Raw genomic sequence first — 13216 nt, 5'->3', positions numbered from 1 at the left:
GGGCCAAGAAATATCTCAAGACTGATTTTTCTAAGGTTTTATGGACTGATGAAATGAGAGTGAGTCTTGATGGGCCAGATGGATGGGCCCGTGGCTGGATTGGTAAAGGGCAGAGAGCTCCAGTCCGACTCAGACGCCAGCAAGGTGGAGGTGGAGCACTGGTTTGGGCTGGTATCATCAAAGATGAGTTTGTGGGGCCTTTTCGGGTTGAGGATGGAGTCAAGCTCAACTCCCAGTCCTACTGCCAGTTTCTGGAAGACACCTTCTTCAAGCAGTGGTACAGGAAGAAGTCTGCATCCTTCAAGAAAAACATGATTTTCATGCAGGACAATGCTCCATCACACGCGTCCAAGTACTCCACAGCGTGGCTGGCAAGAAAGGATATAAAAGAAGAAAATCTAATGACATGGCCTCCTTGTTCACCTGATCTGAACCCCATTGAGAACCTGTGGTCCATCATCAAATGTGAGATTTACAAGGAGGGAAAACAGTACACCTCTATGAACAGTGTCTGGGAGGCTGTGGTTGCTGCTGCACGCAATGTTGATGGTGAACAGATCAAAACACTGACAGAATCCATGGATGGCAGGCTTTTGAGTGTCCTTGCAAAGAAAGGTGGCTATATTGGTCACTGATTTGTTTTTGTTTTGTTTTTGAATGTCAGAAATGTATATTTGTGAATGTTGAGATGTTATATTGGTTTCACTGGTAAAAATAAATAATTGAAATGGGTATATATTTGTTTTTTGTTAAGTTGCCTAATAATTATGCACAGTAATAGTCACCTGCACACACAGATATCCCCCTAAAATAGCTATAACTAAAAACAAACTAAAATCTACTTCCAAAACTATTCAGCTTTGATATTAATGAGTTTTTTTGGGTTCATTGAGAACATGGTTGTTGTTCAATAATAAAATTAATCCTCAAAAATACAACTTGCCTAATAATTCTGCACTCCCTGTATATGGAGGTGTCATTTGATGTGCTAAAAACTACCTGATCCGTAGAGGATTATTGTTGCCTCATTAATATTGTGTTATGATGGGCTTAATAAATATGTATAGATCAAAAGCTGCTAGATCTATGCACTCATTCAGACCCTCCGGAACTAAAGTATGTAACTTGTGAATCCAAAATGTTTCTCTACGATGTAAGGTGAGCATAGGATTATGACTATTACGTGGTACTTGCTCTATGGGTAAAATATGGACCGATTTTGAGCCACCTTTATGTGCATAAGCACAATGCATTGATAGGCTATGTTTGAGGAATTTTCTTTTGATGTTATATTTGTGTTCACTCCATCTCTTCTTTATGGTTCGGGAGGTGCGTCCAACATATTGGACCCCACAAGTACAACCAATTAAGTATATTACGTATGTTGATTCACATGAGAGTCTCTTGGTGATCTTAAATTGTTCACCCGTTTGGTAGGAACAGAAAGTATTAGTTCCATTTGTCACCACTTTGCACATGTTACATCTTGGCTTAAAACATTTGAAGACTCCATTCTTGGGCATAAATTTGCCCAAAAAAGTCCTATCAGGACCTGTGACTTGATTCTGTTGTAGTATTTTGGCGAAACTGGGTGCGAATCTGGTGCCCACTGGAGTAAAGTTAAAAACATTTTAAATAACAACTGGCATTTGCTGACTAATGATTCTACATTGCACCAACATGTGGGAGACTATCCCCTAATGACAGCAAGGAGACCTAGCAATTTGAAAGACCTCCTTGTTAAGAGCGAATTCAATAAAGTTCCTACATGTAATTGGTTAGAACGTAACGCTCAAAAGATAGTTGGTAGTTCCCCCTGTAATCACTGTGTCTGCTGTCAATTCATGCAGAAAACTAAGACCTTTAGCACAAATACAGGATTCACATACAAAATCAACTCATTCATTAATTGCTCTACAAAAGGAGTCATATATCTTCTCTATTGCTCGTGTAAATATTTTTATGTGGGCAAAACTTTTAGAGAATTATGCTCCCGCATTACAGAACATAGAGATGATGTAAAGGACTTCAACATTGATAGCCCAGTGGCGAGACATTTTGCTCAATTTCATAAATCAAAAACGGATGAACTCCATTTTATTGGAATAGAATCTGTTAAACTAAGTATGCGTGGAGGGGACATTGAAAGAATTCTTTTACAAAAAGAAACAAGATGGATGTACAAACTGAACACCCTGTCTCCCAATGGCTTAAACGAAAAATTGGAATTTGCTTCCTTTTTGGGCTAATTCCTTATACCTAACTCTGTCTGCACACCTCCATTTGTATCTATATCTGTATAGAAGATGGGATCTCAAAATAAATAAAAATCATAAATATAAATCATCATAAAATTGTAAAAACATATGATGAGCTAAATTGCACATATTAACTGCTAGAGTAATTTAACACACATACCTCTATTTATAAAGTATTGTCTTCTTAAATATTGCACAATGGTGCATTAAGAATAAAATTGTTTTTTAGAATATTTTGTATATATGAATTGTTGCGGATGTGTGTGTGAGTGAGTTTTTTCAACATTGAAGTGTATTTAATTAATTTCTGCTATGAAATACTTCACCTTGGTTACACGAGAAGCCCTGCATATAACAGTATTCAAAAGTAACCATTGCAAAACATTGTAACAGCGGCGCAGTGGCTAATTGTGATTGACACGAATTCCATCAAATAGAAAAGATGTTTGAAATCGGCATCCAATAAAAAGGATGGTAATCAAGGTGTCGTTAGCACCTGGAAGAAGCTCCATGCTGCACTGACTGGAGGAGCGAAACGAGCGTTTGGACTCGTCATGCTTGGCAGCCTTTTCCAGCAGATTCCCTGTTCATCCTGACTTACCCCTGAGGTTTGGACGCTTTGAGAGTGAGGCAGCTAGGAGGAGCGACCGCGTGAATAAATACAAGTAGAATATGTGATATGCATCTGTGCACTGAATATTACTGCTTGAAGAGGAAACAGTACCTGTGAATAAAGACGCGTGTTTTCACTGCTCCTCCTATGCTATGCCTTTAACGCACTACTTCACACAGTAACATTTGGGGTTAAAGTCTGAAGTGACTGGTCTCTATACACCGGGGACTGTATAACTGCATCCATTTTGCACCTGTTGGATTACAAATATCTGCAATTCTTAAATGGACTGTTTTTTGTCTATTTTCCCTGGTGCACCAGATAATTTTTGGCCAGTACTTTATACCACTTTTTTGTGCGGGATCCACTGGTATGAATGTGAATGTGTGTTTTGTGCATACAGTTAATTAAATAAATATTTATATCGTTTTTGACATATAGGCTTTTGTGTATTTATTCAATTTTACAGTTGTGCTGGATTTACCTAGACTTTTGGGAATTTCTTATTGTGGAGTTCCCACTTTCTTTTCTATGTTGTTTCATATGTACTCTTCTAGGAAGCACCTGTTCTTAAGTGACTCAATTTATTAACGCAGTAGTGTGCAACTCTTTTTCTGTTTCTTTTTATCTTTAGAAGTTACTTCTTCCTGGATTCCCTTCAATCTGATGTTATTCCGTCTACTTCTGTTTTCGAGGTCTTCCAATGTGTCTTGACAATCCGCTATTAATTGTTGTTGTGAGGAAATTATTTGTGTCATTTCATCCATGTTTCCCACAATAGAGTCCTGTTGGTCTTCAAGGGTCTCAATTCTCCCCCCATGTCCACCAGATCAGATATGATCTCTGATAAACTGTTAGTGACTGATGTGTGGATAGAGTCAATCTTCTCCCATAACTTCTCAAAGTTATCAGCAATATCTTTCTTGGAGACAAGTGTGCGTAGATCTGCCCTTGTGAGAGGGTCATTGTCGTCTCAGGGTTGTGTGGGTTCCCCTTCTGATTCCTCTTCTATCTCTGAATCTTTGGGAGTTTTATCAGATTGGGTTGTTTTAAAGAAAGAGGGCATATTGGTAGTCTTCAGCGACTTATCGCCCTTCACTGATCTCCTGGGAGCCATGTTTCTGTTTCTAAGATGTGGTTCTCACTGCCTTGACGGCACAAAAGAGTGCACGGGAGCTCCAAGTCCCAGACAATTAATAAAAGTGGACGTATGTTTATGTCAACGTTAGGCAGAATATTTGTTTTAATGAACTAGATCATTTTTTCATATACTTGAGGTTTGGTATTAAGGAGGTGACCGAGAACAGGGCGCCATTTAACGGCATATAAATTACCTGAGAGCATATTATTGGGGTCAGTGAGCTGGTTGGCTACCTCTATTTTATCTATATGTTTACATTCTTTTTACAAAGAAAAGGGGGGGTTTTAATGGTAGGGTGCCAAAACAGGTCCCAAGGCCAAGACCACCTTCACTAGGTATATGTCTATTTTAACCCTCTCTATCAGTCTCCTTCCTGATGACTCTAGATCTCAGGAGCCGGCTTCCATGTACTGGGTGTTACTGTAAGCAATGTCTCTCTGAGCTGTCTTAAATTGTTGTACAATGAAGAGGTCTACAGATCAACAGATGGGTTCCCTCAGGGGGACTCTGAATTAGTGAAGTAATAATGTGAAAGTCTCCTATTTTCAGACACTGTGAGGATGACCAATATGCTGCCCTTCTTCTCCTCTCTGAGGCCTAGGCACAACTGTCCCCTCAGTACTTCCTATAGCATAGAATTAAGGCAGGGGTCCTCAAGTTGCTCTCAGAGCAGTTAACATATGTATATTTAGGGAGATGTCTCTGTGCAAAGCTGTAAATGGGCCAAGTGTGCATGTGGGATGAAGATTGCTCAATTACATGTGAGGCAAGATGAGGCCGCCCTCCTCTGTGTAGCTTCATTTCACAAGAGGATAACCCCTGCTCCAGCACAGTTACCCCTCTGTGTCACTTCTTCTCCGGCTTCTCAGGGTCTGTGTGACCGGATCGCCACTTTTTTTAAGCTTTTTTTGTCAATTTGTTGCGATCGTGGGATCCGCTGTAGGCCAAAGCCACAGCTTTTCCTGGATATATGCCAGTTCTTCTCGTCCGGAGTATTAAAAGCTCACTCCGGGTTGCTCAAAATTGGATCCGAGGTGGCAGACCGCAGCCAGGCACTATCCCACCAATAGTGGAGAAGAATTATCCCCAAGTTATGTGCAAAAATGTATAAAATTAACAAAATTTACACGGAGCTCTGCTGTATTGCTTCTGCTCAGCTTGATGGCTTGCTCCGCCTGCCTCAAGTTTAGTATTTAAAGGGACACTGAACCCAAATTTTTTATTTTGTGATTCAGATAGAGCATGCAATTTTAAGCAACTTTCTAATTTACTCCTATTATCAATTAGTCTTCATTCTCTTGCTATCTTTATTTGAAAAAGAAGGCATCTAAGCTATTTTTTGGGTTCAGAACTCTGGACAGCACTTGTTTATTGGTGGGTGAATTAATTCACCAATCAATAAGAACAACCCAGGTTGTTCACAAAAAATGAGCCGGCATCTAAACTTACATTCTTGCTTTTCAAATAAAGATACCAAGAGAATGAAGAAAATGTGATAATAGGAGTAAATGATAGAGTTGCTTAACAATGCATGCTCAATCTGAATCACGAAAGAAAAAAATTTGGGTTCAGTGTCCCTTTAACTTGAAGGAGCTCAAATTTTATTAATATTTGTATGAAATATTTGTTATCAGAAAGTCTATATATGAGTGTAATGGTTTATTTTAATGCATTTTTGTTGTATTTTGTGAACATTTTATTTTTTTATTGCTTATTGCGTTCAGTGCTAGCATTAGCACAACTTGTTTAGCCCTATGTGTATTAAACATGTTTTATATTCACACTTAGACAATCTCAGCTGCTTTAACATTTGTTAATTTATTCTGACAGAGTCAACTGTTTTTTTTAAAAATATATTTTTACCAAGTTTTAAAAACAGCCAAGTTGTCCAAATTCACAAAATGTTGTCACTTTTTTTTTCCTTTTGAACTTCCACTAAATTGAGATGGAAAAAGTTAGTTGCATTAATTCATTTATTTAATTGATACTGAAGTCAGTTATAGTAAAAATGAAAAGATCCATATTTTATTTAGACAATGCCACAGCATAGTAATGGTTATTGTTTATGTCAGGGACACTATTATCATTTTAAAGGGACACTCAGGTCAAATTAAACTTTAATCATTTCGATAGAGCAGGGAATTATAAACTACTTTCCATATTACATCTATTCAAAAAATGTGCAGTCTTTTAATATTTACACTTTTTTGAGTCACAGGCCTCTAGTTATCAAGCCGTCTACTTACCTGCCTTCGCCGGCCCCAATACGCTCACCTAAGCTCGCCTCACATCGCCGCCGCGGACCTGAATACATTCGCCAAAGTTATCAAAAAAGCTGTCAAAAAGCTGCGCACCAAGTACGGGGCGATGAGCAGCGGACTGTGATAGTTATCACTCATCCGATCTTGCTGCTCTTCGGCTTTTTCCCAGCTTTATTGATAAGCTGTCACTAAGCACCCACACTAAACTACACTGTTCTACCCCCTATACCACCATCCCCGGGGCCCCCCGCAACTAAATAAAGTTATTAACCCCTAAACCGCCGCTCCTAGACCCCGCCGCAACTATAATAAATGTATTAACCACTAAACCGCCGCTCACGGACCCCTCCGTCACCTACATAATACCTATTAACCCATATCCTGCCCCCCCTATACCGCCGCCACCTATAATAAATTTATTAACCCCTATCCTGTGGATCCCAGACCCCGCCGCAACTAAATAAATTGTTTAACCCCTAAACCGCCGCTCCCGGACCCCGCCGCCACCTATATTAAACGTATTAACCCCTAATCTGCCCCCCTACACCGTCGCCACCTATAATAAATTTATCAACCCCTATCCTGCCCCCCCCCTACACCGCCCCAACCTATAATAAAATTATTAACCCCTAAACCTAAGTCTAACACTAACCCTAACACCCACCTAACTTAAATATTAATTAAATAAATCTAAATAAATATTACTCTTATTAAATTAATTATTCCTATTTAAAACTAAATACTTACCTGTAAAATAAACCCTAAGATAGCTACAATGTAATTAATAATTACATTGTAGCTATTTTAGGATTTATATTTATTTTACAGGTAACTTTGTATTTATTTTAACTAGGTACAATAGCTATTAAATAGTTATTAACTATTTAATAATGACCTAGCTAAAAGAAATACAAAATTAGCTGTGAAATAAATCCTAACCTAAGTTACAATTAAACCTAACACTACGCTATCATTAAATAAATTAAATTAATTAACTACAATTACCTACAATTAAATACAATTAAATAAACTAAAGTACAAAAAATAAAAAAAACTAAGTTACAAAAAATAAAAAAAGATTACAAGATTTTTAAGCTAATTACAACTTTCGCTATGGTCGGACTGAGTCCGGCGGATCGTAGGTTACGTCACTATATTCTACTTTTGCCGGGCTGTAGGGCTTGATAACTTAGGCGAATCAGCCTCGCCACAAATACGCTGCGGAATTCCAGCGTATTTGAGGTTGACGGCTTGATAACTAGAGGCCACAAGCTCCTACTGAGCATGTGCAGGAATTCACAGAATATACTTATATGCATTTGTGACTGGCTGATTGCTATCACATGGTACAGTGGGAGTGGAAATAAACATAACTTTAAAATTTTGTTAGTCTGAACTTCAAATAAGTATTTGATTTTTTTTCTAAGTGCTATTGCATTGTCTTTTTATCATGCAAATCTGCTGTATTGACTGGTCCTTTAAGGAAGTGGGTCTGTCTTTGGCTGCCAGTGGAATTAATCATAACTATGTCAAATTGAAGAGCATCTCCATAAACAAATGTTTATACAAAATGCATTACACAAATATCGTATTTAGTATACCCACATCTTTGTTTTCTATTAACCCTATTACACCTAAGACTTGCTATAGTTTGGTTTTCAAAGGGACAATACATTTTATCATGCAGAGGAGAAAACACCATCTCAACATGTATTTGTTCTTGTATAAAGCTATTCATTTTGATATTATAACTGATCTCATAAGCAGAATGAAACTTTTTTTTTTTTACCTGACTTTAGCTGTTCTGGGTTTTGAGTTATTTTTAAATTGATTTAGATTTACAGAATAACTTATTTGGAAATGTTTTCATCAATTTATGGTCATAATAAAAGCCATAAACCAGAATGCATCCTGGTGTTCCAGATACATGTGACTGACATGTTCGTCACATTCTATATCAAGGTATAAAGTGTCATTGAGATTCCTTATTGGTTTATTGTTTAGATAAACAACCTGTCCAATTAAAAAGGAAACTAATTTGCTATGTCTTTGTTTAAACCTAATGTTAATGTACTATCCACAGAGACTCTCTGATTAGAAGGAAGAAACCAGTAGGGGGCCATAGAGAAGACTTGCACCTTTGTATTGTGTGGTTTACTTCCACATAAAGCTGTAATCTTAGCCAGTCCAGTAGGTGTTAGGGAGACCTCCTATGTAAACAATTTAGCAGTATTGAAACAAAGCCTCATTGTATGATGCTACACAGTAAAGAATCATTTGTGGAGACCTGCTGCTATGGTTGTGATATGAAACAATGCACTCTGAGCCTAATTCACTAATTCACATTCACTTTCCATTAAACATTTTACATTCAATAAAGGTGATCCAAAGGACCCATCAACGTTTACTGTATGTAAAAAAAAAAAATGTGGTTGTGCAAGTAAATAGGAATTTTAGCAATATACAGGAACCTGGTGACAAATAAGTAAGATAATGTGCTATAATGTAAGGAAAAAATAGTATTTAGAGTATTACAGAGAGATATAGTATCATGTGCACATTATAAAGGGATAGTGTTTCTGTGTCATAGCTGTAAACCTAATAATGAGTTGGTGCATTGAAAAGTTAACTTTGCATCTAAATGATTGGGCTATTTATCTATCTATCTATCTATCTATCTGTCTGTCTTCTATCTATCTATTTATCTATCTATCTATCATCTATCTATCTGTCTCATTATCCATCCATCTATCTATCTATTATATATCTGTCATCTATCTATCATCTATCTATCTATCTATCTATCTATCTATCTGTCTTCTATCTATCTATTTATCTATTATCTATCTATCTATCTATCATCTATCTATCTGTCTCATTATCCATCCATCTATCTATCTATCTATCTATCTATCTATCTATCTATCTATCTATCTATCTATCTATCTATCTATTTATCTATCTATCTATTATATATCTTTCATCTATCTATCATCTATCTATCTATCTATCTATCTATCTATCAAACATTTATCTATCTATATATCTTCTATCTATCTATCTATCTATCTATCTATCTATCTATCTATCTATCATCTATCTATCTATCTATCTATCAAACATTTATCTATCTATATATCTTCTATCTATCTATCTATCTATCTATCTATCATCTATCTATCTATCTATCTATCTAATTATCTATCATCTATCAATATTACACAACATAAACAATCAGTTAGTTACCATGCTTTACAACTATTTATCCTAAATTGTAGATCAAATAAGCAATGACATTAAAAACCTAAGACATTGGAAAATTAAGTGCGATCCAAACTTTAAAACCAAAAGTATAAAATCATGGTAGTTACAAAATAAGCAACAGGACTTGGCAATTGTAATTTCATGTGATTTGAAGTTTTGTAAGCAATGCAGTGGCACAAATATCACTAGCTAGGCCCCGTGTTAAAGGGATAGTATACTGTAAAATAGTTTTTCCCTTATGTGTTTACAATTGCTTTTTTTACCAACTGCAGAGTAAAAAATGTATGAAAATTAGCTTTTTAAGGTTTATTTCTGTATATTAAAGCTCTGATTTTGTGTTTTGAAGCCACAGCCTAATAAAATAGGTTGAGATTGTAGGTATAATCAGATCTCATTACTGTATCACATTGTGCACATATACCTGCTTCTTTATCTTATATATGTCCTTAAAACAATCACCAGTACTTTGAGAGAACAATGGAAAATCAACATTGTATTACCTTATCTCTGCTATAACTGACTGGGAGTGTAATTTCTTCTGCTGGCTGTGTTTACAAAGCTTATCTATAGCTGGTACGCGCGGCCACAACCTTTCAGAATAGGTGGGGATACTACATGCTAAATTAACAATTTCAAATGCCAATATAAGGGTAAAGGAGCTACTTGTAAACAATTTAATACACTCCAGCAGGTAAAGTGGATCATTGGGAACACATTAAAGGGGAGAAAATATTTGAGTAAACTGTCCCTTTAAATACTGTGTACAGTTGCGGAAATGTTTTCTCTAGTAACATATAAATAAACTAGAAATTGTTCAAAGAAGAGCTACAAAATGTTATATGCATTGGTGGTTCTAGGGGGCAAAGAGGTGCAAAGCAATCCAATCTTCTATTTACACCCCATTGGGCTGAGGAGAAGGGTATAAAGGTTACAATTACTACTTCCTGTCCATTTCCTTTCAGGCAGGCCACATCCCACTACTGCCTAACCACACCCGGACCACCTGCCACTGCCTCAGAACACCTGCGACTATACCTTCCATGTCCTGCCCATAAAACACCTGTTAATTTGCTTCTACCCACCCGTGGCACACCTGTGACTACACCAAGAAGTGTTTGACCCCCCCTTCATATGGTTTCTGGGACCACCACAGATTTAATGCTGTAAAAATAAAGCTTTCAAGAAAAGAATTTATGGCAGTAATATGTATTACTCTTAGGATAGAGAAGTAATATACTGTATTAGAAACCTTCAAATATATTAACAAAGCTAAGAATGAAAGTGCTATTTACAAAAACATCAATAAAAAAGCAAGTGGTCATAATTTCAATTTGGAAGACAGTAGATTCTAGAGTAATTTGCATAGAGACTTCTTTACAGATATGGGAGCTGATTTATCAAGGCCCGTTTGCATGTTAATGCCTCTGTTTCCGTGCAAGTCTTCAGGCTCGCCGGAGCCAGGAGTTAAGAAGAAGCAGCAGTCTTAAGACCGCTGTTCCTTAACTTGTCCTCCACCTCTGAGGGGGCGGACAGCAATCAGCCTGATGGGATCCGATCGGGTTGATTGACACTCCCTGCTAATGGCCGATTGGCTGCAGATCTGCAGGGGGCGGCATTGCACAAGGAATGCTTGTGCAATGTTAAATGCTGACAGCGTATGCTGTCGGCATTTAGCGATGTCGGACGGACATGATCCGCTACAGCGGATCATGTCCATCCAACAAAATGATAAATTGGCCCCATGGTGGCTGATTAATGGACTGGAATTCCAATAAACAAATATTTTTTATGTTTTATCTTTTTATCTATTTATTGCTATAAACACAAGGACAAGTGTTGGTATGGCCCATTTGAATGATTATAAGATATTAAACAAAAGTCTCTCAACTTCAAGGGATATGAAACCCAAACATATTCTTTTTCTGTGAATTAGAGAGAGCATATCATTTTAAAAGGTTTCCATTTTACTTCTATTATCAAATTTGCTTTGTTCCCATTATATTCTGGGTTGAAGAGATACCTAGGTAGGCATCTGGGGCACTACATGGCAGGAAATAATGCCATCTAGTGGTCTTGCAAATGGATACCATTCTTGCAAACTGCTGCCATCTAGTGGTCTTGCAAATGGATACCATTCTTGCAAACTGCTGCCATATAGAGCAAAGAAAATAAAATAAATTAGAAATAAATGTTGGGTTTCTTATCCCATCAGGCACAGTCATAAGGTTTACTACTGTACTTTTATGCATACGTTGGCTAAATTTAGAATGCACTACTGTAAATTTCAAATTTGACTTTTATGTTTCTTTAATAGGCAAATTAATATAATTATGTAATCATTGGCTATCTTCGCCATTCACTATGCTAGTGATATCTTTTGGTTTTATTTATTATTGATTTATTATTTTATGTATTCAATGTTTTTTTTCTCTATTAGCTGCAATGGGGATTTTTGTAAAATATAACAATATGCGTTATAAAAAAAAAAATCGAGAAAAGCTCGTTTCCCAGTATACAACCATAAAGAATTTTTTTAATAAAGGATTTATCAATAATTAAGGGGTGATAAGCTACTATACTAACAGATGGCCTGTGTATAATGCCTTTTAGACTTAGTAGGGACTTGGATAAACAAATTTTCATGTTGCATACTAAGAATAGAAGAATGCCTCACCTATTGAATGTAAATATTTGAAAGAAAGTGAGTGTAAATTAGTGGATTAAGATCATTTTACACTGTTACCCATCAAAAAGACGTGTTAAAGTCATGTGTTTTTGCAACCTTTTAGCTGTTTATAAAAAACATATACATTTTATTAAAATAGATGCTGCAATTATTACAAGGAGTAAAAGTTTATCTTTACAGGTACAGGTGGGATTGAAACTGCAAACTACCAATATGCTAACATTAAAGGGACATTATACACTCATTTTTTGTTTGCATAAATGTTTTGTAGATGATCTATGCATATAGCCCATAAAGTTGTTTTTTTTAAATAAATGTATAGTTTTGCTTATTTTTAAATAACATTGCTCTGATTTTCAGACTCCTAACCAAGCCCCAAAGTTTTATGTGAATACTGTCAGCTACCTTCTCCAGCTTGCTCCTGTTTGTGTAAAGGGTCTTTTCATATGTAAAAGAAGGGGGAGAGGGGGAGTGTCTTATTTGCCACTTGCAGTGGGCTTTCCAGCTACCTTTTCAACAGGGCCAAACTGACAGCTTCTAAGTAAGTTTTTAAACAGTTTTATACTGGATTTTTATATCAGTATCTGTGCATCTTATTCTTTATAGTAGTGTCTATTACATGCAGTTATATGAAAATGAGTGTATACTGTCCCTTTAAGGATAGATTACAAATGGAGCACACTCGATAATGCAGGGAGCACTATCTTGCGCTCTGACCTGTTGCACTAGCACACAAACTGGTAATGGATAGTAAAAAAAAGAATTACGAGAAAATCAAAATACCTCCAACATTTGTTAGCTCTGCCTATGCTTTTAAGTGATAACACAGGGAGCACTATGAGTGCTTAGATTACAATTTAATACCACAGTATATAACTAAGTCAATAACTTCACTTCTTGAGCAGAGGTTTACCGTACCTTCGGCTTAGCAGTCGAGCGATAGCCAACAGGAGTTTTTCAGTGCAACCCCAAAGAAGTATATAATTTGAGAAG

This window comes from Bombina bombina, chromosome 5 (assembly GCF_027579735.1).
Source record: "Bombina bombina isolate aBomBom1 chromosome 5, aBomBom1.pri, whole genome shotgun sequence".
Taxonomy (NCBI): domain Eukaryota; kingdom Metazoa; phylum Chordata; class Amphibia; order Anura; family Bombinatoridae; genus Bombina; species Bombina bombina.
This window is presented reverse-complemented; position numbering follows the sequence as displayed.